The sequence below is a fragment of the Delphinapterus leucas genome, chromosome 1 (genome assembly GCF_059928025.1).
Source record: "Delphinapterus leucas isolate spDelLeu-1000000601 "Yukka" chromosome 1, BTC_Dleu_Yukka2, whole genome shotgun sequence".
Taxonomy (NCBI): Eukaryota; Metazoa; Chordata; class Mammalia; order Artiodactyla; family Monodontidae; genus Delphinapterus; species Delphinapterus leucas.
This window is the reverse complement of record NC_143129.1, coordinates 14,548,199-14,569,802: the sequence shown is the minus strand read 5'-3', so window position 1 is coordinate 14,569,802 and position 21,604 is coordinate 14,548,199.

Below are 21,604 nucleotides of genomic sequence, written 5' to 3'. Positions count from 1 at the left end.
TTGATCTTGAGAATAGAAAATGTGCATACTTGCTACTTCTGGATCTCTAGCCCTGACAAGGTGCCTTTTACATGGTAGCAGGTCAGTAAGTGCTTGTTGAATGAGTAAATGGATTCCTAGTCAAACTTGGTGGCTCAAGTATAAGGGTTCTAGTATTCATCACTTCTGTAACACCTTTGGCTCTGAAAAATATATTTAAGGCTCTTTGGAGCTTTCGTCAACTTTTCATCATCACCCTTTGATATTTTGAGCAGGAATCTTCTATGTTAATCAGTCAGGTGTAGCTATAGGGTGGGGCTTTCTTGGAGTCAAAATCAATACATCCTCCCGGGGCCAGATTGGAAATTTCATTCCTGCCTGATAAAAGAGAAATTAAGTTTGATATCACACAAAATTAGGGTTGTATTTTAATTCACAGTTTATTTTCTACCTGTTTCTAGTGTCTTGCCAAACAGAACAGTTCATGAATTGGAAGCAAGTTCAACTATTACAGAAAACATTAAATGACATGGCTTGTCTATGATGAGAAAGGGTTTTCTAAATGCAGTTGGACATGTTATATAGCTATTGTTAAAAGATATAGCTCACTGAAACTAAAATCATTGTGTTTTATAGGCATTAGCCAACATTCAATGGACTGTCTTTAATAAATTCATTTACCAGGCCAATTAACTCATTAACTTGGAAATGCTTTTTTCCATTAAATTATTCAGGAAATTCTATCAGAAATTTTACAGTTGCACACTATAGATATTGAAGTTCTTGTATAGGTTGTAAAGTCAGCTGTAAAAACCTACCTTAAAATATTTTAAGCTAATTCTTTTTTTCCTTTTCCATTATGGTTTATTACAATATATTGAATATCCACTGGTCCCTGTGCTATACAGTAGGACCTTGTTATCTATTTGCATCTGCTAACCCTGAACTCCCAATCCATCCATCCCCCACCTCTCCTCTCCCTTGGCATAGAGAACAAGTCTGTTCTCTATGTTTGTGAGTCTGTTTCTGTTTCATAGATAGGTTTATTTGTGTTATATTTTACATTCAACATATAAGTGATATCATATGATGTTTGTCTTTCTCTTTCTGACTTACTTCACTTAGTATGATAATCTCTAGGTTCACCCAGGTAGCTGCAAATGGCATTAATTTCATTCTTTGTTTGTGGCCAAGTAATATTTCATTATATATATATATATATATATATATATATATATATATATGCCACATCTTCTTTATCCATTCATCTGTTAATGGACATTTAGTTTGCTTCCATGTCTTGGCTATTGTAAATAGTGCTGCTTTGAACACAGGGGTGCATATATATTTTTGAATTATAGTTTTGTTCAGATATATGCCCAGGAGTGAGATTGCAGGATCATATGGTGGCTCTATTTTTAGTTTTTTGAGGAATCTCCATACTGTTCTCCATAGTCACTGCCCCAATTTACATTCCCACCAGAAACATAGAAGTGTTCCCTTTTCTCCACACCCTCTCCAACATTTATTTATAGACTTTTTATTGATGGCTATTCTGACTGGTATGAGGTGGTACCTCACTGTAGTTTTGACTTGCATTTCTCTAATAATTAGCGATGTTGAGCATCTTTTCATGTTAAGCTAATTCTAATTCCACTTCCACAATGTGGTTTAACCGTGGACTTATACAAGTACTTAAGCAGATACACAGCTTATATATATTTTTTTTAGGGGGGAGGGAGGGATATACATGATACTTGGTGGCATCCTTGTTGATACTTGCATGCAAAAACGCAAAGCTATAGCCAACAAAGAGTCAAGTTAAGCTCTTAAATTTTCACATAGAATGGCAACTCCTTCAGTCAAATGTCATCTACTTGGAGATGGAAGTAGAAAATCACCATTATTATCAATAATATTATAATATTCATAGGTATGACTATAGTTGTGGACAATACATGGAAAATGAGATTCCTCACTATAAGACTGTAAGTTTCTTCTCTGTACCTACTTTCTTTATCTGCAAAATGGGAATAAAAGCACCTATCTCATAGGGTTCTGAGAATTAATAAGTAAATATATATAAATACAAATGAGTACATACTACTATATGCAAAGCATTTCTCCAGATCAAGGAATGAAACGATGAACAATAATCTCTGACCTTAAGGAGACCCTCCATGCTTACAGTAGATTCTTTGCAGAGAAGGCTCCAATTAATGGCTTCCCTGTCTCCACACCCTTTGTAAAATGCCTTTGAAGTGCCTCCTATTAAGAGGCAGAATTTATTTCCTTACCTTTCAATCCAGGCTGGATGCGTGACTTGTTCCAGCCAACAGAAAGTGGTGGAAGTGAAAGTGTGGCAGTTCTGAACCCAGCTTCAAGAAGCCTGTCATGCTTCCACTCCCTCTGGTTCCTTCGTCTTTGCCATGAGAACACACCTGCAATCCTGCACTGGAAAATGGGAGATCCACAGCCTACTTATCTACTGTTGCTCTAGTTGTCAGTCGGCCAGCTCCACACATAAGACCAAGTCCATCCTAGACAAGACAGACCACAGCCAACTGCAAGCTGAAAGTAGACACATGAGCAAGCCCAGCTAAAAGCAGCCTAACAGGACCTAGATTAAGAGTGAGTTCAGAAGACACCAACTGATGCATAGACTAGTCATAAACACAATAGTACAATAAGGTCCCTACGTATGAACCTTCAAGTTGCAAACTTTCAAAGATGTGAACATGCTTTTGCATGTCCAATCACGTAAGGTAGTTCACGTGTCTGGCTTGCATTGTCACATGTGTGCATCCTCTACAAATGGTTGTGCTTTTGTGTACTTTACTGTACAGTACTGTATAGAGTATAGTATCTTTATTTCAAGCCCAGGATGTCCAGAAGCAAGTGTAAAAGCAGCAGTGATGTAGTTGGTACTGTACTGTACTTTTCAAGGTACTCTACTGTAAGATTAAAAATGTTTTCTTTATTTCTTGGGTTTGTTTTTTGTGTATTATTTGTGTGAAAAGTATTGTAAACCTATTACAGTACAGTACTATATAGTCGATTGTGTTAGTTGGGTACCTAGGCTAACTTTGCTGGACTTACAAACAAATGGACTTATGAACAAGCTCTCGGAATGGAGCTCATTCGTATGTAGGGGACTTACTATAAATGGTTTGGGGTGGTATGTTGTACATGAATAGCTAACCAATATAACATCCATTGCCAACTAAGTTTTAACCTTTATCACAAGAGCATGATCTAATTGTAATCCCCCAAAACTAGGGCTTTTATTTGGTACATACAGAATCTAAATTATTATTGAAGTCTTGTGGAGTTTGTGTTTTCTTTGAAGGCTACTCCGTGCAGAGACGGGAGATCAATGATTATCTTTAGCCAAATCCTGCTTAAAAATACATTATGTTTGGCCAGCAGCAAAAACAGCGCTTTTTAAGTCTTGGGATAGGATTATCTTTAAGAGCTACACATATTCTTCAGTATACTACATTCCTGCCAATTCCTACTATCGTAATCGGCCCAATTTACACTTAAGTTATTTGCCTGGTTCTAGGGAGGGATATTTCAGGTTGCAATCCCTGGTGTAGATTGTGACTGTAGACTCTTTTTAAAAAATACAGTGCATCTCTGAGTCAACATACTGATGGGAATTCTAACCAGTGCAATAAGGCAAGAAATAAAAGGTACACAGACTGAAAAGGAAAAAAATAAAGCTGGCCCAATTTGCATATGACATAAAAATCTACATAGAAAATACCAAGGAATCTATTAAAAAAACTTCTGGAACTACTAAATGAGTTTAGCAAGGTTGCAAGACACAAACAGGAGGAGACAGATTAAAAACACAATGCTGTATATAATCACTCAAAAAAAGAGAGAAATACTTGGGTATAAATCTAACAAACCTTGTATGCTGAGAACTACAAAATTCTGCTGGAAGAAATCAAAGAAAACCTAAGTAAGTGGAAATACATACTGTTTTCAATAGATTAGTAGACTCAACATAGTAGAGGTGTCAGTTCTCCCCAAATTGATCTATAATTTTATAATTTCTATCTAAAAATCAGCAAGATTTTTTCATAAATATAAACAAGTTGATTTTAAAATTTATATGGAAAGGCAAAGGAATTAGACTAGCTAATACAATTTTGAAAAAGAAGAATAAAATGGGAGGAAACAATCAACCCAATAGTAAGTCTTAATATATAGCTATATAATTAAGACAGTATAGTATTAATGGAGGGATAAATGCATAATCAGTGGAACAGAACAGAGAACGCAGAAGTAGACTCACACATAGATGGAAAGATAATTTTTGAGGCCCACAGGAAGGATTGTGAGTAGGGGAATGATTCCTTTCAACCAATGGTGCTGAAGCAATTGGCCATCCACAGGCAAAGGAAAAAGAAAAAAAAAAAAAACCTTGGACCTAAGCCTCACACTTTATACAAAACTTTACTCAGGGTGGATCATAGATTTAAATGTAGAGCATAAACTTATAAACCTTTTAGGAGAAAATGTAAGAGAAAATTTTCAAGACTCATAGCTAGGTAAAGCATTCTTAGATGTGACACCAAAAACAATCTATAAAAGAAAAAAGTCGATAAACTGGACTCCATTAAAATTAAAGATCCTGTCAAAAGAATAAAAAGACAAGCTGTGGACCAGGAGAAAAATATTTGCAAACCACAGATCCAACAAAGGATTTGTACCTAGAATACAAAGGGAGTCATGGCTTTGCACAGTAGTGTGAAACCATGAAAAAGACCATGCAAGTTAAAACCATACAAAGCAACTTTAACAGTCAGTGGGAAGAGGTATAGTTGTCCCATGACTTTTAAATATTTTTGTCAAAACCTTAAAAACTTTCTTATTTTTGGTAATAAATACAGAAAAATTTTAAAAGTAGAAAAACATTTCTTTACTACATTTTAATTTAAAGCATTAGAAACACTGATAAAGTTTTAGTACTAAGTTAAAGGCTACCAGGTGTGCGACAAATATACTATATCCCCCCTTTGTCCCTGGAAGACTTCCTTAGTTGGTCACTGCACATCACACCTGACCTTGTATCTTTTTCAACACGTGTTTCTGGTAGTCATTTTAACCTGAGTTGGCACTTAGGGTGAAAACTATGGCATTATTATATTTTAAAAAAATTTTATTGGAGTATAGTTGCTTTACAGTGTTGTGTTAGTGTCTGCTGTACAGCAAAGTGAATCAGCTATATGTATACATATATCCCCTCTTTTTTAGATTTCCTTCCCATTTAAGTCACCACAGAGCAACGGGTAGAGTTCCCTGTGCTATACAGTAAGTTCTCATTAGTTATCTATTTTATACATTGTAGTGTATATATGTCAATCCCAATCTCCCAATTCATCCTAACCCTCTTTTCCCCCTTGGTGTCATACGTTTGGTCTCTACATCTGTGTCTCTCTTTCTGCTTTGCAAATAAGTTCATCTGTATCATTTGAAAACTAAGGCATTATTAATTGCTAATAGTGAATAGAGAAAAAGTTATCAATTTGGACTGTGGGTGAGGTCAGATTGACTTAAAGAACTGAAATGTCTGATAATAAAATATCTCATAACTGATGGAGGCCAGCTCTGAATTAGGTGTAGTGGATGCTAATGATGGTCCACCAGTGTCCCCTTGTCTACCTGAGTTTTCTTGCCCCTGTGGACAACCCCCAACTCCCTGACATGTTCCCACCATAGGTCCCTGCATCTTCCCCTTTCCCTGCTGGAGGGTTTTGTCCAGTGTTACTAGAACTTGCTCAGCTGTAAAAGCTAAACTGAAGTTTGAGAGAGCTAAACCCTTGGGAGGCAACCTTCAATCACTGGGGTTGGGAGTGGTGGACAAGTGTCCCAGCCTGTCCTCTGGTGGGAGGGTCCTGATGTTTGTCTCACAAGGTCTCTGAGAGGGTCTCCAGCCAAACTGAGCCCCTCTTACTTTTTATTGGCTCTTCTCCCTTCCCTGTCTCACTTGCCTACCTTCCTAACATGCCTCCTGGTCTTACTTTCCAAATAATCTATCTGCCTCTAAGAGGCAGAAAATATCTATTTTTTAAATGAATTTATTGTCTTAGAGTTTCCTTTTATAGGAGCACAAATTAAGATTCCAGGTTGACAAACTATTACAGGAACCATTTTATAGGCAGATAATTTTTATAATCAACGTTACTCTTAATGTCTATAAGGGAGTCATTGATTTTATTACACAGTTTTTAGATTTGGAAGGACCAGTGGTAGATTCTATTTTTGGTCACTATTATTCATTAACTCTCCCTGTGGGAAGATTGCACAGCCCTACTCTGTTGAACTCAGGTGTGGCCATGTGACAGGCTTTGGCCAATGAAATGTGGGTGGAAGTGACATGTATCACTTTCTAACAAAGGCTTTATGAGCTAGCTCATGGTTTTCCATCTCTCTCTTCCCTCTGCCTAAGGCAGTCAAAGTTCCAGCGGAAGCTGCTCCATCATCCTAAGCCCAAGAGTGAAGATGATAGAGGTGGGACACGACCTCACCTGACCTACAGTGAACACGTACAATCAATAAAAAATAGACATTTTTACTGTAAATTACTGAGGTTTTGGAGCAATCTGTTGCCACAGCATAATTTAAGCTAAATTGACTAATAAAGGAGAGTTAAAGATAATTTAGTCCAGTGGTTCCCAATCTTGGTTAATCATAAGATTTGCTAGGGAACATTTTACATATAGAGATTTAAAAATTCTTATTCTTGTTCAGATATGGTCACCTTATCTTTGATAAAGGAGACAAAAATATACAGTGGAGAGAAGACAGCCTTTTCAATAATTGGTGCTGGGAAAACTGGACAGCTACACATAAAAGAATGAAATTAGAACACTTCCAAACACCATACACAAAAATAAACTCAAAATGGATTAAAGACCTAAATGTAAGGCCAGACACTATCAAACTCTTAGAGGAAAACATAGGCAGGACACTCTATGACATAAATCACAGCAAGATCCTTTCTGACCCACCTCCTAGAGAAATGGAAATAAAAACAAAAAGAAACAAATGGGACCTAATGAAACTTCAAAGCTTTTGCACAGCAAAGGAAACCATAAACAAGACGAAGAAACAACCTTCAGAATGGGAGAAAATATCTGCAAACAAAGCAACTGACAAAGGATTAATCTCCAAAATGTACAAGCAGCTCATGCAGCTCAATATCAAAAAAACAAACAACCCAATCCAAAAATGGGCAGAAGACCTAAACACATTTCTCCAAAGAAGACATACAGATGGCCAACAAACACCTGAAAGGATGCTCAACATCACTAATCATTAGAGAAATGCAAATCAAAACTGCAATAAGGTATCACCTCACACTGGTCAGTATGGCCATCATCAAAGTATCTACAAACCATAAATGTTGGAGAGGGTGTGGAGAAAAGGGAACCCTCTTGCACTGTTGGTGGGAATGTAAATTGATACAGCCACTATGGAGAACAGTACGGAGGTTCCTTAAAAAACTAAAAATAGAATTACCATATGACCCAGCAATCCCACTACTGGGCATATACCCAGAGAAAACCATAATTCAAAAAGACACATGCACCCCAGTGTTCATTGCAGCAGTATTTACAGTAGCCAGGTCATGGAAGCAACCTAAATGCCCATTGACAGATGAATGGATAAAGAAGATGTGGTACATATATACAATGGAATATTACTCAGCCATAAAAAGGAACGAAATTGGGTCATTTGTAGAGACGTGGATGAATCTAGAGACTGTCATAGAGAGTGAAGTTAAGCCGTGGATGAATCTAGAGACTGTCATAGAGAGTGAAGTTAAGTCAGAAAGAGAAAAACAAATATCGTATATTAACGCATATGTGTGGAACCTAGGAAAATGGTACAGATGAACTGGTTTGCAGGGCAGTAATTGAGACACAGATGTAGAGAACAAACGTATGGACACCAAGGGGGAAAGTGGTGGGGATGGGGGTGGTGGTGTGATGAATTGGGCGATTGGGATTGACTTGTATACACTGATGTGTATAAAATGGATGACTAATAAGAACATGCTGTATAAAAAAATAAATAAAATTAAAAAAAAAGAAGAGGCTATGTGTGAGCTGGAGGGAAAAGGAAAGAAGGAAGTTGACCAGTTTTTTAGTGAACTGGGGCTAAAAGAATAGCAGAACCTAGAGAATGCTGTCTTCACTAATATCACGTAAATACTTGTGTAGCAAAGTTTGTGGGAAAAAAATGTTGATTGCTAGGATAGATGAATCACTTTTCACACTTCAAGGTAAGGATATCCTAGTGGGGGCAAGGGGGCTATATTATTTGGTACTGTTTTCTTTCATCAGATGTACTGTTTCAGCCCCATTGTACAAAGAGATAGAAAAAATGTATCTCTTTAGATTGCTATGAATTTTGGAGGGATAGGGGGTGGGGGAGTGGATTTTTCTATTATGTCATGGTGGAGAAAAAGTATATCCCATATTCTTGAATCCCCAGGCTCACTGAGAGGTTGCTTCCTGAGTTCTTGGAGCCCCCAAGTGAAGAGCTCAGTGGTCACAATTTTAAACTATAATGAAATCTGGGATTTACTTTGTCTGCTTTTTACAATAACTTGTCAGCTTTTTGAAAATTATTAAATAAGTATAATGAGTGAAGTAAGTCAGAGAAAGAGAAATATTGTATGACATCACTTATACACAGGATCTAAAAAGAAATGATAAAATGAACTTATTTACAAAACAGAAACAGACTTACAGATTAGAGAACAAATTTATGGTTACTGGCGGGGGGAGCGTGGGGAAAGGGATAGTTAGGGAGTTTGGGATTGACATGTACACCCTGCTATACATAAAATGGATAACCAACAAGGACCTACTGCAGAGCACAGGGGACTCTGCTCAATGTTATGTGGCATCCTGGATGGGAGGTGAGTTTGGAGGAGAATGGATACTTGTACTATATATATGGCTGAGTCACTTTGCTGTGCACCTGAAACTATCACAACATTGTTAATTGGTTATACTCCAATATAAAATAAAAAGGGTAAAAAAAAGTATAAATTTTTAAACATTGATTTCTTGAGAACTAATATAGTACTTAGCACATAGAAAGTGCCCAGTAAATTTTTTTTTTAATTTTAATTTTATTTATTTATCTTTGGTTGTACTGGGTCTTCGTTGCTGCGCACAGGCTTTCTCTTGTTGCGGAGAGCAGGGTCTACTCTTCGTTGCGGAGCCCAGGCTTCTCATTGTGGCGGCTTCTCTTGTTGCAGACAACGGGCTGTAGGTGTGTGGGCTTCGGTAGTTGTGGCTCGCGGGCTCTATAGCACAGGCTCAGTAGTTGTGGCACACAGGCTTAGTTGCTCCACGGCATGTGGGATCTTCCCAGACCAGGGATTGAACCCGTGTCCCCTGCATTGGCAGGTGGATTCTTAACCATTGCGCCACCGGGGAAGTCACCTCAGTAAATGTTTTTCTTAGAGATTTACTGAGAGCTGCCATACAGCTCCGGAATGAAATTTACCACTGTCTTAAAAAAAAAAAAATCTAAAAAAAACCAAAACAAAAAACCCCATCCCAATTTAGCCCTAAGTCATGTAGGCACTGAGGCACAACTGTTTTAAGAATAGACATGCATATTGAACTTCTCCTCACAGATCCTCTTGTGAATTAAGCTCTGATTTCTCATTTTGGGATCTCACTTAAGCTGGTTGAACACTAGTGGGTTAAATTGCTGAACTCGCTTTGTCGTAGTGTTCTCATTTGGATATGACCCAGGGCAGTGCTTTTGCAGATTTTTATACCAACCAAACTGTTTCCATTTGGGTGCCCATAGAAACAGATTTTGAGACAGTTTCCTAGAGCAAAATAATTTATTTGAGAAATGTAGGAAACACAAGTAAGGAAATGGGAAGAGAGATGGGGAAGAAAAGGAGGCCAATAAGAGGTTCATTATCACGTCAGTTACTACCAATGTCCACTGATGCATAATCCCAGGGGGAAAATGGTATAAAATACACACCTCAGAGATCTCCCACTTCAGAGATGATGGGTATATATCTGTATTGTATCTGTATTAGTCAGCTTGGGCTGCCATGGCAATATACCATAGGTTGGGTGGTTTAAAAAACAGGAATTTATTTCTTATAGTTCTGGAGGCTGGGAAGTCCAAGATCAAGTTCAGCTCCCCAGTGAGGGCCCTCTTCGTGGCTCGCAGGTGGCTGCTTTCTCCGTGTCCTTACATGCAGAGAGCAAGGTGGGAAAGCAAACTCTCTGGTATCTGTCCTTATAAGGTCAATAATCTGATTATGAGGACCCGATCATCAAGACATTATCTAAACCTAATTACCTCCCAAAGGCCCCATCTCTAAATATTGTCACATTGGTGCTTAAGGCTTCAACATATGAATTTTTGGGGGGTGGGATACTACATAGACCATAGTAATATCTATAACTTTCTATCTCTACCATCTCTGTGTATCTACATCCTCTCTCTCCCTCTCTCTGTCTCTCTCCCTCTTTCTTCCTTTCTCTAGGGAGCTGAATATTAGTTCCTCACTCCCATCAGTCATGGGTTGAGGGCTGCTTTAGGGGGTTGATTCCAGGAACTTCCAGCCTACTATTTGCTTAGGCAGAGCAGACTCTCAGTAGCATCAGAGAAGACCCCTCAGGCAGTGAAATTCAGACAGGTCGGTGAAAGTTGGCCCATAGACACCGAGGGTACCAGCATCAGTTTTTACAGCTGGGGACGTATTCCACATCTACTATGGTAACCATTTGGTTTCTGAGATGTCTTTCCTATGTTACTCAAAGTGTGAATCTTTTAAAAAGTTTTATGTTTCAAGATACAAATAAATGTAAAATGTGAATTTTTTTCCATAATATATTTGGCATTCATTATAAATTTAAAATTATGTTTAAAATAACAGTTGAATAACTTAACCTTTTCCTCCAACACAAAAATTCTTTTAATGAAAGAGAATGTCTTAGACTGGTTTCCTTTGAAAGCAGAGGCTAAGACAAGTTCTTTCATGCAAGGAGTTTATTTGGAGACTAACTGCAGGGGCCAGGAGGGAAGGCTAGGGGCATGAAATAAGGAAGGAGGGAAAACCAAGTAAGGATGAGTTACCAAGTTGGCTATTGCTGTAGGTTGGTGCTTGATCTTGCAGGGGTCTTTTGAGGAGCCTATGAAATACCTCTCAGAACTGTCTAACCGGGGATCAGTTTATGGAAGAACTATGCTGGGACACAGAAGAATTGCATACGTGGTAGAAATGTTTGAAGTAGCACTTGTGTGTATCATGGAAGGTCTGAGTGATAAAATCTTAGGTTGCAGCACTTACTAAAGGAGTCACCTAGGATTCCTGCTTCTCTCCTATGGAGGATCAGCTTTTAGGTTGGGCTGGACTGGGAAATTTCCTTTGCAGAGACGGGTTGGGTAGAAACTTAGAGAATGAAATTTTCAGGTTGGAATAGAAAACACACTTCTAGTAGCTGGTTATAGGCATTTGTTTTTTAGATTGCGTTGTAAACGGCAAAACATCTCCTTAGGAAACAGTGAGAGAGAACTTGTTTTGAATCTGAATTCTGAGAGAGAGTAGACGTAGAGCCTGTAGTAATGTTCTCATATGAGAAATTGCCCACAACACATACATGCATGGGAAAAGAACAGCATTGGTTAGGAAAAGATGGGCAAAAAAAGAAAAGTAAACAGAGATAAGAGGCTAGGGGCTTCATTAATTACTAGTGAGGGGATTCAATATTAGAATCTCATTGTTTACTTACAGTTTTTAAAAATAATTATACTAATGCATAAACAGTAACCTCTTTAATTTCAATTTCATAATATTGAGTTCAGTTATTCTCAACCATTTTCACTTTTCCCCCTTATATTCCCAAGACAAAGAATATCTCCCGATACAATGAAACACAGATATCTGGACTGAGTTGAACTTAGATGACAATCACAGTCAAGATTCTGGAGCTCAGAATGGGCAAACCAGGTAAGCAATGCCATTTTTAGAATGTTGTTTTAATGAGGCTTATTCCTGTCTGGTTTGGCTGCATTTTACATACGCAATCACCTGGCTGGGAGTAAGAAGAGTTACTGTCATGACAACCAGGACTGACTGACTTGACTTTCAGAAATGGTAAAAATTCAGCATGTTTCTCGCTGATATCTGTAGTTGTCAGTGACTTTCTAGAAGGTCATACAGTTTTGGCAAATGGTTCCTAGGGGTGTGGAAAGACCACAGGACAAGGAAAAATGTGAGTTAAGTTGTAGTCATCATGCCTCTTTATGAGCCAAATGTGGAGGCCTCAGGCAAATCTGTTGGGACCTCAGTTTCTTAATCCATTTGACAGGAAGCTGTAGACTAGATTATGTAGTCTTTAGGCTTGTTCGCAAGTTCTAAATTTCTCTAATTCCATAGATTTATATATTGTGAGCAGATTAAAAAAGGACAACTCAAAAACTCTTGGCGTTGAAAAATAATTCATAAAGAAAAATGATTCTAAAATGTTTTCGAGCAATTGCAGTTTATCAGGCTGCAAGTACATATAATTTTTCAAGGTAATAGACTTGAACGGTCCAACTCATTTGATACACATATGAACACTGGAATTCTTTAAACGTCAAAGCCTGTACTTCAAACAGCAGTTGATTATTTTGATTATCGATCACAATAGTAATGTGAACGGACCCTGTGAATTTATTCTTTGTACTGCCTCGCTGTGTGTAGTGGCTGGCAATCCATTTTAGCTATCATTTATATAATAGCTATCTAACTCGTGTTTTTTGTGTAATATAAAGCAATGTTTCACAATGAAGAGTTTTGTCTGTTTCATGTTCAAGTGCCTTATCTCTTCCATCAGTTGAAAAGCCAGCTACCATAGTATGGTTGCCATTGTCAGACGGCCTCTTTATTCTAAAAAATAGATTGACTCACATTAAGATGTTTTCCTGCTCAAAGGAGTTTGAGGGAACTTTAACATAACACTTAGTCATTGTCCTTTTCACAATCCTTCCTTCCTCAGCTTTTAATTCGGCCCCATGGGTAACTGGAGTCATCATTTCCTTGGAGGGATGGCACACAGTACCAACCTGTTGGTTTCTTGATATGGAGACCCAAAGATGGACTTGCTTCTTTTGGTCCATATGTCTATGGTCTTTTTAATCTGGTCACTCTTTCATCTTTGTCTCTTATTCTTCTCTTTCTATTCCCTGCCATTCCCTTAATCTAATACCGTTCATCAGGTTTTCTGACATTTCCCTTTCCATTCCCTTAAATATTCCTAGACTTTCATCTGAATTCACATGCTTATCTTTATTTATTCTCACTTTACTTATAAACACATGCCTTCATGACCGTGGCAGGCTTCAGGGGCATGCAATCTGTGCGTTTACATGGTCCCTGCACTCAGAAGGCCACATGCTTGGTTTAATGCTCTGCTGTTGCCACCTTGAAGTTTTCAATAAGCTTTGAACAAGGATCTCTGCCTGTTCTTTTTGCTCTGAGCTCCACAGATTACATAGCTGCTCCTGACTGTAGCTCTTTTGTTCCCTTCTAGCTGGGTAAGTGGTTTTTGTTTTAGTTCATCTCTCATCCTTTTTCACTACTCATCATTTTTTTTTCACTTATTGACTTCCTGTGGTATGTGCTTTTGACTGCTATTTTAATACAGCTATATTTAGCTCTGTTTATTTCTTACATCCTTCAGGAACATTTAACATTATATAAAAATTGTATATGGTCAACTTTTGATTAGCCACCCTGACTAAGGGAGAAGGGAGTGAGAGAATCAATGAAGATTGCAAGCCATACAGGCAGTAATCATTCTGGAGAGCATTGTGTGGTTTTCACCTTCTGGAAATTTACCTTTTTACTCATGTTTGCCCAGGTTAATTGGTTTGCACTCCCTGAATACACAATAATTGGTGGTTGGGGGAACCTGCTAAGTGGCATAGGCTAGCTAACCTGAGGTTAAATACCTCTGCTAAAAAAGGAGATTGATTGTTTTCCTATTTTGTGTTCTTAGATATATAAAAAATGATTTTTTGTGTGTGTGGTTTTCACAGGTTTACTTGAGGAGGTTAGCAGGATGTAAAGACTTTTCTAATAATATTCGGACACCGTTTTTTGTTTCGACAAACCAAATGACCTATTCTTATCTTTTTGGCTGGTGGCAGTTTGAGTCACTTTACTTTGTGATGTCATCTGCCTGGAAGCATTTACATAATTATTAAGCATTTAAATAACTATGAAGCCCCCAGGTTGACCCAGCTGCCCACATATGTTATCTTGTTATTTAAAAAAAAAACAACCCTTTTTATATCACATATTATGTGCCAGTCACTGTTCTAAGCACTTTAAAAGTACAAATTCAGGGGCTTCCCTGGTGGCGCAGTGGTTGAGAGTCCGCCTGCCGATGCAGGGAACACGGGTTCGTGTCCCGGTCTGGGAAGATCCCACGTGCCGCCGAGCTACTAGGCCCGTGAGCCATGGCCACTGAGCCTGCACGTCCAGAGCCTGTGCTCCACAACGGGAGAGGCCACAACAGTGAGAGGCCCGCGTACCCGCAAAAAAAACAAAAAAAAGTACAAATTCATTTAATCCTATGAAATGGGTACTATTAATTATCCCCATCCTATAATTGAAGAAACTGAGGCGCAAATAAGTTATATAACTTTCCCAAAGACACAGTCATTAAGTGCTAACACAGGGATTTGAACCCAGACAGTGTAACTCAAGTCCGTGTGCCATGCTGCCCCTCTAATCTGTTTAATTTTATTTAAATCTAATTTTATCTAAATCTAATCTGTTTAATTTTATTCATCCAGACCCTTACAGAGATGGGAACTGAGGTGACTGATAGAATAAAGCCTTATCATAGTAGAGAACTTCCTAAGTGTCTCTATTTCTTTAAGTTTTCTTCGGTTGGCAATACACAATATCCAGTAAGCGAATATGTTAAAAAAAACAAACAGGCAAACCTAGATATTAAAACTGCATGTGACTCTGAAGTGGAAATATCTGGGCTGCTATCCTGGATCTTACTGCATGAATACTTGGCAGCATATTCCTGGGAACTCACGTTAAAGAGATGCTTCGCTAACTGTCACAATCCCTTTTGGAAACCTGTGATCACAGCAGCTGACATTGCTGACATCTTTTATCTACTGCCATACTTTTCCTTTCAGCTAAGCATTACAGAGTGTGGAGTTAGAGACCCAATCAGTGTGCTGCATCTGAGTCAGTAGCTCTCAGTAAACATTCCATTAGGACTCCGATTAGGCCCGGGAGTCTTCCCATTCCTCAGTCTTGTCTGGGCTTTGCACATTCTCTCATGAAAAAAGAGAGCTTGGGGATTATCGTCTTTACCTGTAGCTTCTCATGGACAAATGAATCCCCTATTATTATAGAAATCTAGTCAATAAAGCTATCAGAATTCTTAAAATATTGACAGTGGAGCCAAGTTTGGTACTTAACCTCTGTAGTATGTTCTGGGTGTGAAATCTAAGAGGGAAACGGTATTTATAAGAAAGTACCTTAAAGTTTAAAGTGAGTTAAAAATGTTAGATGCTACAAAGGAATTGCTGACTTGAAGTTGGGTAAGCCAAGCTCTTGGCTTGGTTCTGCCACTGAGTATCCTGGGTAGTTAATGAAATCTCTGCAAAATGGTAAGACTTAGCCTGATAATTGTTAGTGTCCATAACAGCCTCCAATGCTAAGTTTTTTGGCTTTGTTTTATTCCCACAAGCTCATTTCAATCCTGGGAGGATTCACCTATGGAATCCACATGATCCAAAATGGTATGAGAAATGGCTCATGGCTCCTGTTATTACAGCCTCTGCCCTTTCTTTTTCTGGCACCTAAGTATCTCTTCTTCTCATTCGCCGCCTCTCATAACCTGCTGTCTCCCCACCAATAGCAAGTCAGAACTCATACGGCAATTTGCTCCCATTCTAGCAGGGAAGAGTTTTTTCTCTGATGCCTTTCTTCAGGAAACAGGCACATAGGGATGGCGTGTGTTTACCTTCCTTAGAGTTCTAGAACGTATGCCTACCCCAAATAACACTCTCATACCTGAGTTAGGGCAACGCCAGCAGCTATAGCGGCTGAACATCAAGCCTCAAACCTCTTTACACACACTGGGTACTTTTTTTTTTTAAGATTTTTTTTTTGATGTGGACCATTATTTTCTTAAAGTCTTCATTGAATTTGTTACAATATTTCTTCTGTTTTATGCTTTGGTTTTTTGGCTGCGAGGCGTGTGGGATCTTAGTTCCCTGACCAGGGGTGGAACCTGCACCCACTGCATTGGAAGGCAAAGTCTTAACCACTGGATCGCCAGGGAAGTCCCACATTGGATATTCTTTTTTTTTTTTTTTGCGGTATATGGGCCTCTCACTGTTGTGGCCTCTCCCGTTGCGGAGCACAGGCTCTGGACGCGCAGGCTCAGCGACCATGGCTCACAGGCCCAGCTGCTCCCCGGCATGTGGGATCTTCCCGGACTGGGGCACAAACCCACGTCCCCTGCATCGGCAGGCGGACCCTCAACCACTGCGCCACCAGGGAAGCCCCCCACATTGGATATTCTTGATCAACTGGTGGCTTTCCATCAAGCAGTGCCTCAGAGATCCAGCTTCCTTTTAGCCCGTGGCCCCAGCCTCTTCTCTACACACCTTTCAGGGTCACCTCACGTACCTGCAACAAGACAGTGGCACGGGAAATAGCATGGAGCGTCATTAGTGGAAACTTTTATGGGCCCAGCCTGCAAATAGTGTACATTGCTTTTGTCCATATTCTGTTGGCTACATACAGTGTGTCTGGAAAATGTGGTCTAGTTGCCTGGGAAGAAGAGGAAGCTGGTTTGATGAGCAGCTAGTCCAGTAGTTCTCAAATTTTAGAGAACATCAGAACCACCAGAAGACTGTGAAAACACAGATTGCAGGGCCCCAGTCCCGGAGGTTCTGATTCAGTAGGTCTGGATTGGGCCCCAGAATGTGTATTTCTAATCAGTCCCCAGGAGACGCTGATGCTGCTGATTCAGGGAAAAAGCATTGGAAACCACAGAGCTGATGTGTCTTTGCTACACTGTTAACCATATAACATGTGAGTTATCCTTCTTGAGGACTTCAGTCTTTATCTGAGGCAGAGGAGAGAAAAGCAGTTGGCGGAGGAGCAGGAAACTTGGCTTGAGAGGAATTTAGGACTCCAGGGCATAGAGTCTGGTCTTGATTCCACTAAGCTGTGTGACGCTAGCAAGTAACTTCACTTCTCTGAACTTCACTAGGTCTCCTGTATACGAAATGGGAATGATGACAATACCAGTTCAGAATGGGAGAAAATAATTGCAAATGAAGCAACTGACAAAGGATTAATCTCCAAAATTTACAAGCAGCTCATGCAACTCAATATCAAAAAACAAACAACCCAATCCAAAAATGGGCAGAAGACCTAAACAGACGTTTCTCCAAAGATATACAGATTGCCAACAAACACATGAAAGAATGCTCAACATCATTAATCATTAGAGAAATGCAAATCAAAACTACAATTAGATATCACCTCACACCAGTCAGAATGGCCATCATCAAAAAATCTACAAACAGTAGATGCTGGAGAGAGTGTGGAGAAAAGGGAACCCGCTTGCACTGTTGGTGGGAATGTAAATTGATACAACCACTGTGGAGAACAATGTGGGGTTTCCTCAAAAAACTAAAAATAGAGCTACCATATGACCCAATAATCCCACGACTGGGCATATATCCCGAGAAAACCATAATTCAAAAAGAGTCATGTACCACAATGTTCATTGCAGCACTATTTACAATAGCCAGGACATGGAAGCAACCTAAGTGCCCATCAACAGATGAATGGATAAAGAAGATGTGGCACATATATACAATGGAATATTACTCAGCCATAAAAATAAAGGAAATTGAGTTATTTGTAGTGAGGTGGATGGGCCTAGATTGTGTCATACAGAGTGAAGTAAGTCAGAAAGAGAAAAACAAATACCGTATGCTAACACATATATATGGAATCTAAAAAGAAAAAAATGGTTCTGAAGAACCTAGGGGCAGGACAGGAATAAAGACGTAGATGTAGAGAATGGACTTGAGGACACAAGGAGGTGGAAGCGTAAGCTGGGACGAAGTGAGAGAGTGGCATGGACATATATACACTACCAAATGTAAAGTAGATAGCTAGCGGGAAGCAGCCACATAGCACAGGGAGATCAACTGGGTACTTTTTGTCCACCTAGAGGGGTGGGATAGGGAGGGTGGGAGGGAGATGCAAGAGGGAGGGGATATGGGGATATATGTATGCGTATAGCTGATTCACTTTGTTATAAAGCAGAAACTAACACACCATTGTAAAGCAATTATACTCCAATAAATATGTTAAAAAAAAAAAGAACTCAGGGAAGCAGGAGCTCAGAGCTAGAGGTTTTCGTGGAAACCCAAGCCCCTGAAAATGTGGCAAAGGCTCAACCTGTGAATTTCACGACATTAACAGCCTCAGAAGTTTTTGTAGAAAGAACCCAATAACGGTGCTGCAAATAACTGATTCATTATGCTTAGAGAAAACAAAGGACATCCAAAACCATGACACTTATAGTTGTATTGCTTAAATTACATTTTGGGTTATCTTACTGATTCACTCATATATCATTTACATGATGATGCGGTTCTTTATACTTTCATTGGGCTTTTAAATTTCATTTTTTTTAAGTTTAGGCGCGGTTGCATTTTCTACAGACTACCAAATTACCCAAACAGAACAGATTGAATTTCAAGGTTAGGGAGTTTTTCTAATAATAATTTATGGTCCGAGTATAATGTGATGAAGTATGGTATTATGCATGCAGGTACCAACCTGAGACTATTTTTGCCAAGAGTTGGCTCAAAAATGGGGAAACATACTTCTAGCCTCAGTTAGAAATGCTCTTAGAATACATTGATCATTGTTTCTGAAGAATGTCTTCTTACATATACTCAGGTATTTTTCAGCAAACTGGTTTAATTTGTAGAGATTCCATCTCGTGTAAGATTGTTTCCTATGCGTTTTCTTCTGAAGTTATAAGAATCACCTCTCCCTTAATTTCTAGGAATATTCTATCACCTTTATTTTCATGGTTTAATTTATGAAAAAGTGTAAACGTTCCATTTTCACCTGTGAGAGTTCTTTTTCTCTAAGCCTCTGCCTTTTGGAGTATTTGCAAAGCTCTGAAAATGACAGGCACTTCCACAATGAAGAGAATAATCTTTCTTTCTGTTGGGCTGTTCCTGGGGTAGTGATTAGCAGTATCTTCACTAAATATTTAACTTCCTCAAAATTGTTTATCTGTGCTGTGGATCAGTGAAATATCTGGGTGAGCTGTCACTACTTTACATAATTAAGTTTTTCTTGCCAAAAAAGAGAAGTAACAAAATACGGAGTGAAAGAAGCCTTAGGTTGGACTTTTAAAACATTTTCCCCTTCATGTTCTTTCCCCGTTTAAAATAACCCCAAAGAGAAGCAAAAGAGCTGAGATTGAGGAGGGATTTTATGCAGATCAGGGAAGCTGACAGCTCACATTTTCTTGCAAAACTCTTAAGAATTTCCCTCTGCAGACCCCTCCGCAGGCAGTGATACACAGTAAATGCCAGAAAGAAAACAATTTCCCATTGTTCCTAACTATCTGGTTTGGTGTGTGGGTGAGAGGAGGGGGAGGGGAGGGAAAAGTTTTATTGCAGGGGAGCTAAAGGCAGACGGAGGTAACAACCCAAATTTACTGAAATGGTAATTCAGGCTTCTCATGGCACTTTAAATTAGTGCAAAATCACAGGATTTGTGCTTAATCTCATTTTCACTATGTAGAAAATAGCCCTCAGAATTAGAAAGAGATATACTTTTAATGCTTAAATAGGATGTCCAGTCACTTCCGAAGAATTTGTGGATGGAGCAGACTTTACTTGCTTAGCTGCCCTTAATCCCTATTTCCCTCTCTTTTATTTATTTTTTTAGTTTTTTAGTTTTTTGCGGTACGCGGGCCTCTCACTGTTGTGGCCTCTCCCGTTGCGGAGCACAGGCTCCAGACGGGCAGGCTCAGCGGCCATGGCTCACGGGCCCAGCCGCTCTGCGGCATGTGGGATCTTCCCAGACCGGGGCACGAACCCGTGTCCCCTGCATCAGCAGGCGGACTCTCAATCACTGCGCCACCACGGAAGCCCTATTTCCCTCTATTGAATGGGCTAGTGGACCCAGCGGAATCCCCATCTCCTGTATTTATTGAGCTTGCTAATGTACAGGGGTGTCTTTCCCTGGGGAGGGTAATAGGGAAAATTGCATTTGCTTATCTATCACAAATGAAAATCACCTGGGGAATATAGAGTATTTTTTTTTTTTTTTTTTTTTAAATTCTGCTACCATTATTTCCAAAGCAATCAAATGCAGAGGCATGAAAGTCAAACAGAGAAAAATGCTGATAGATTGGGCAATCTGCGTGGCTCTCTGGGACCGTAATTATTTCAGTGTTCAAGAGGAATATGCACATTTGAAAGATGGTTAATTCCATCCAATGCAATCAATCATTCATCTCCTATAGCAGCAATAATTGTGGAGGAGGTGGTAGTTCAGATTTTATGTACTCATCCCTGTTTGTTTGCTTAAAGGGATACTAGTCTTACGTAACATGTGGACATTCCTGGCCCATTAGAATATAGCTCCTAGATGATTTTCAAATATTGGTGTTCGGTACCTGTCACCTGGGAGTGATGAGATCAAAGTAAGTAAGATGCTGCAGCAGCAAGAGCTAGATGCTCGGCATTGCCTTTCTTCTAGAACATTTTGTACTTTCATTTCCAGATTTAAAAAATTGGTTCAGCAAGAGCTAGATGGTTGGCATTGCCTTTCTTCTAGAACATTTTGTACTTTCATTTCCAGATTTAAAAAATTGGTTCAGCAAGAGCTAGATGCTCGGCATTGCCTTTCTTCTAGAACATTTTGTACTTTCATTTCCAGATTTAAAAAATTGGTTCAGCAAGAGCTAGATGCTCGGCATTGCCTTTCTTCTAGAACATTTTGTACCTTCATTTCCAGATTTAAAAAATTGGTTATCTGTCTGCATGTATGCTATTTTTTCTACCTTTATAATCTGAAGGTGATTTTATGAATACAGTAAGTCTTGGTTAACCGATGCTTTAGGAAGATGCTTTTTCTGGATAAACTAAAAGCCTGACATGGCTCTTCCTGATGTTCTTAAATATTTTATTAGCAGTGTCTCTCCTCCACCCCCTTCCTATTCATAGTCTCCTTCAATTTAATGATATAAAGCAGGTGGTAGTGTTGTCAAAACTGGGTTTCCATTAGAAACAACCTCTGAGAATGTGGTGCGTTTTCCTCCTTATTTTTCTCATTATTAGGTGTCTTAGGCTCAAAAGGTCCATATGGCAGTTTGGAAAAAATGTATATCCTGTTTGAAACCAACATTCTGAGAGTTTTCAAGCCATGAAAATCAGATATTATAGTTTTGATTTTTAGTTTTTTAAACTTTCAGAATGTGGATTCTGAGTTTCTCTTTTTCTTCCTAATTCTGAAAAAAGCCCAATCTCCAATAAC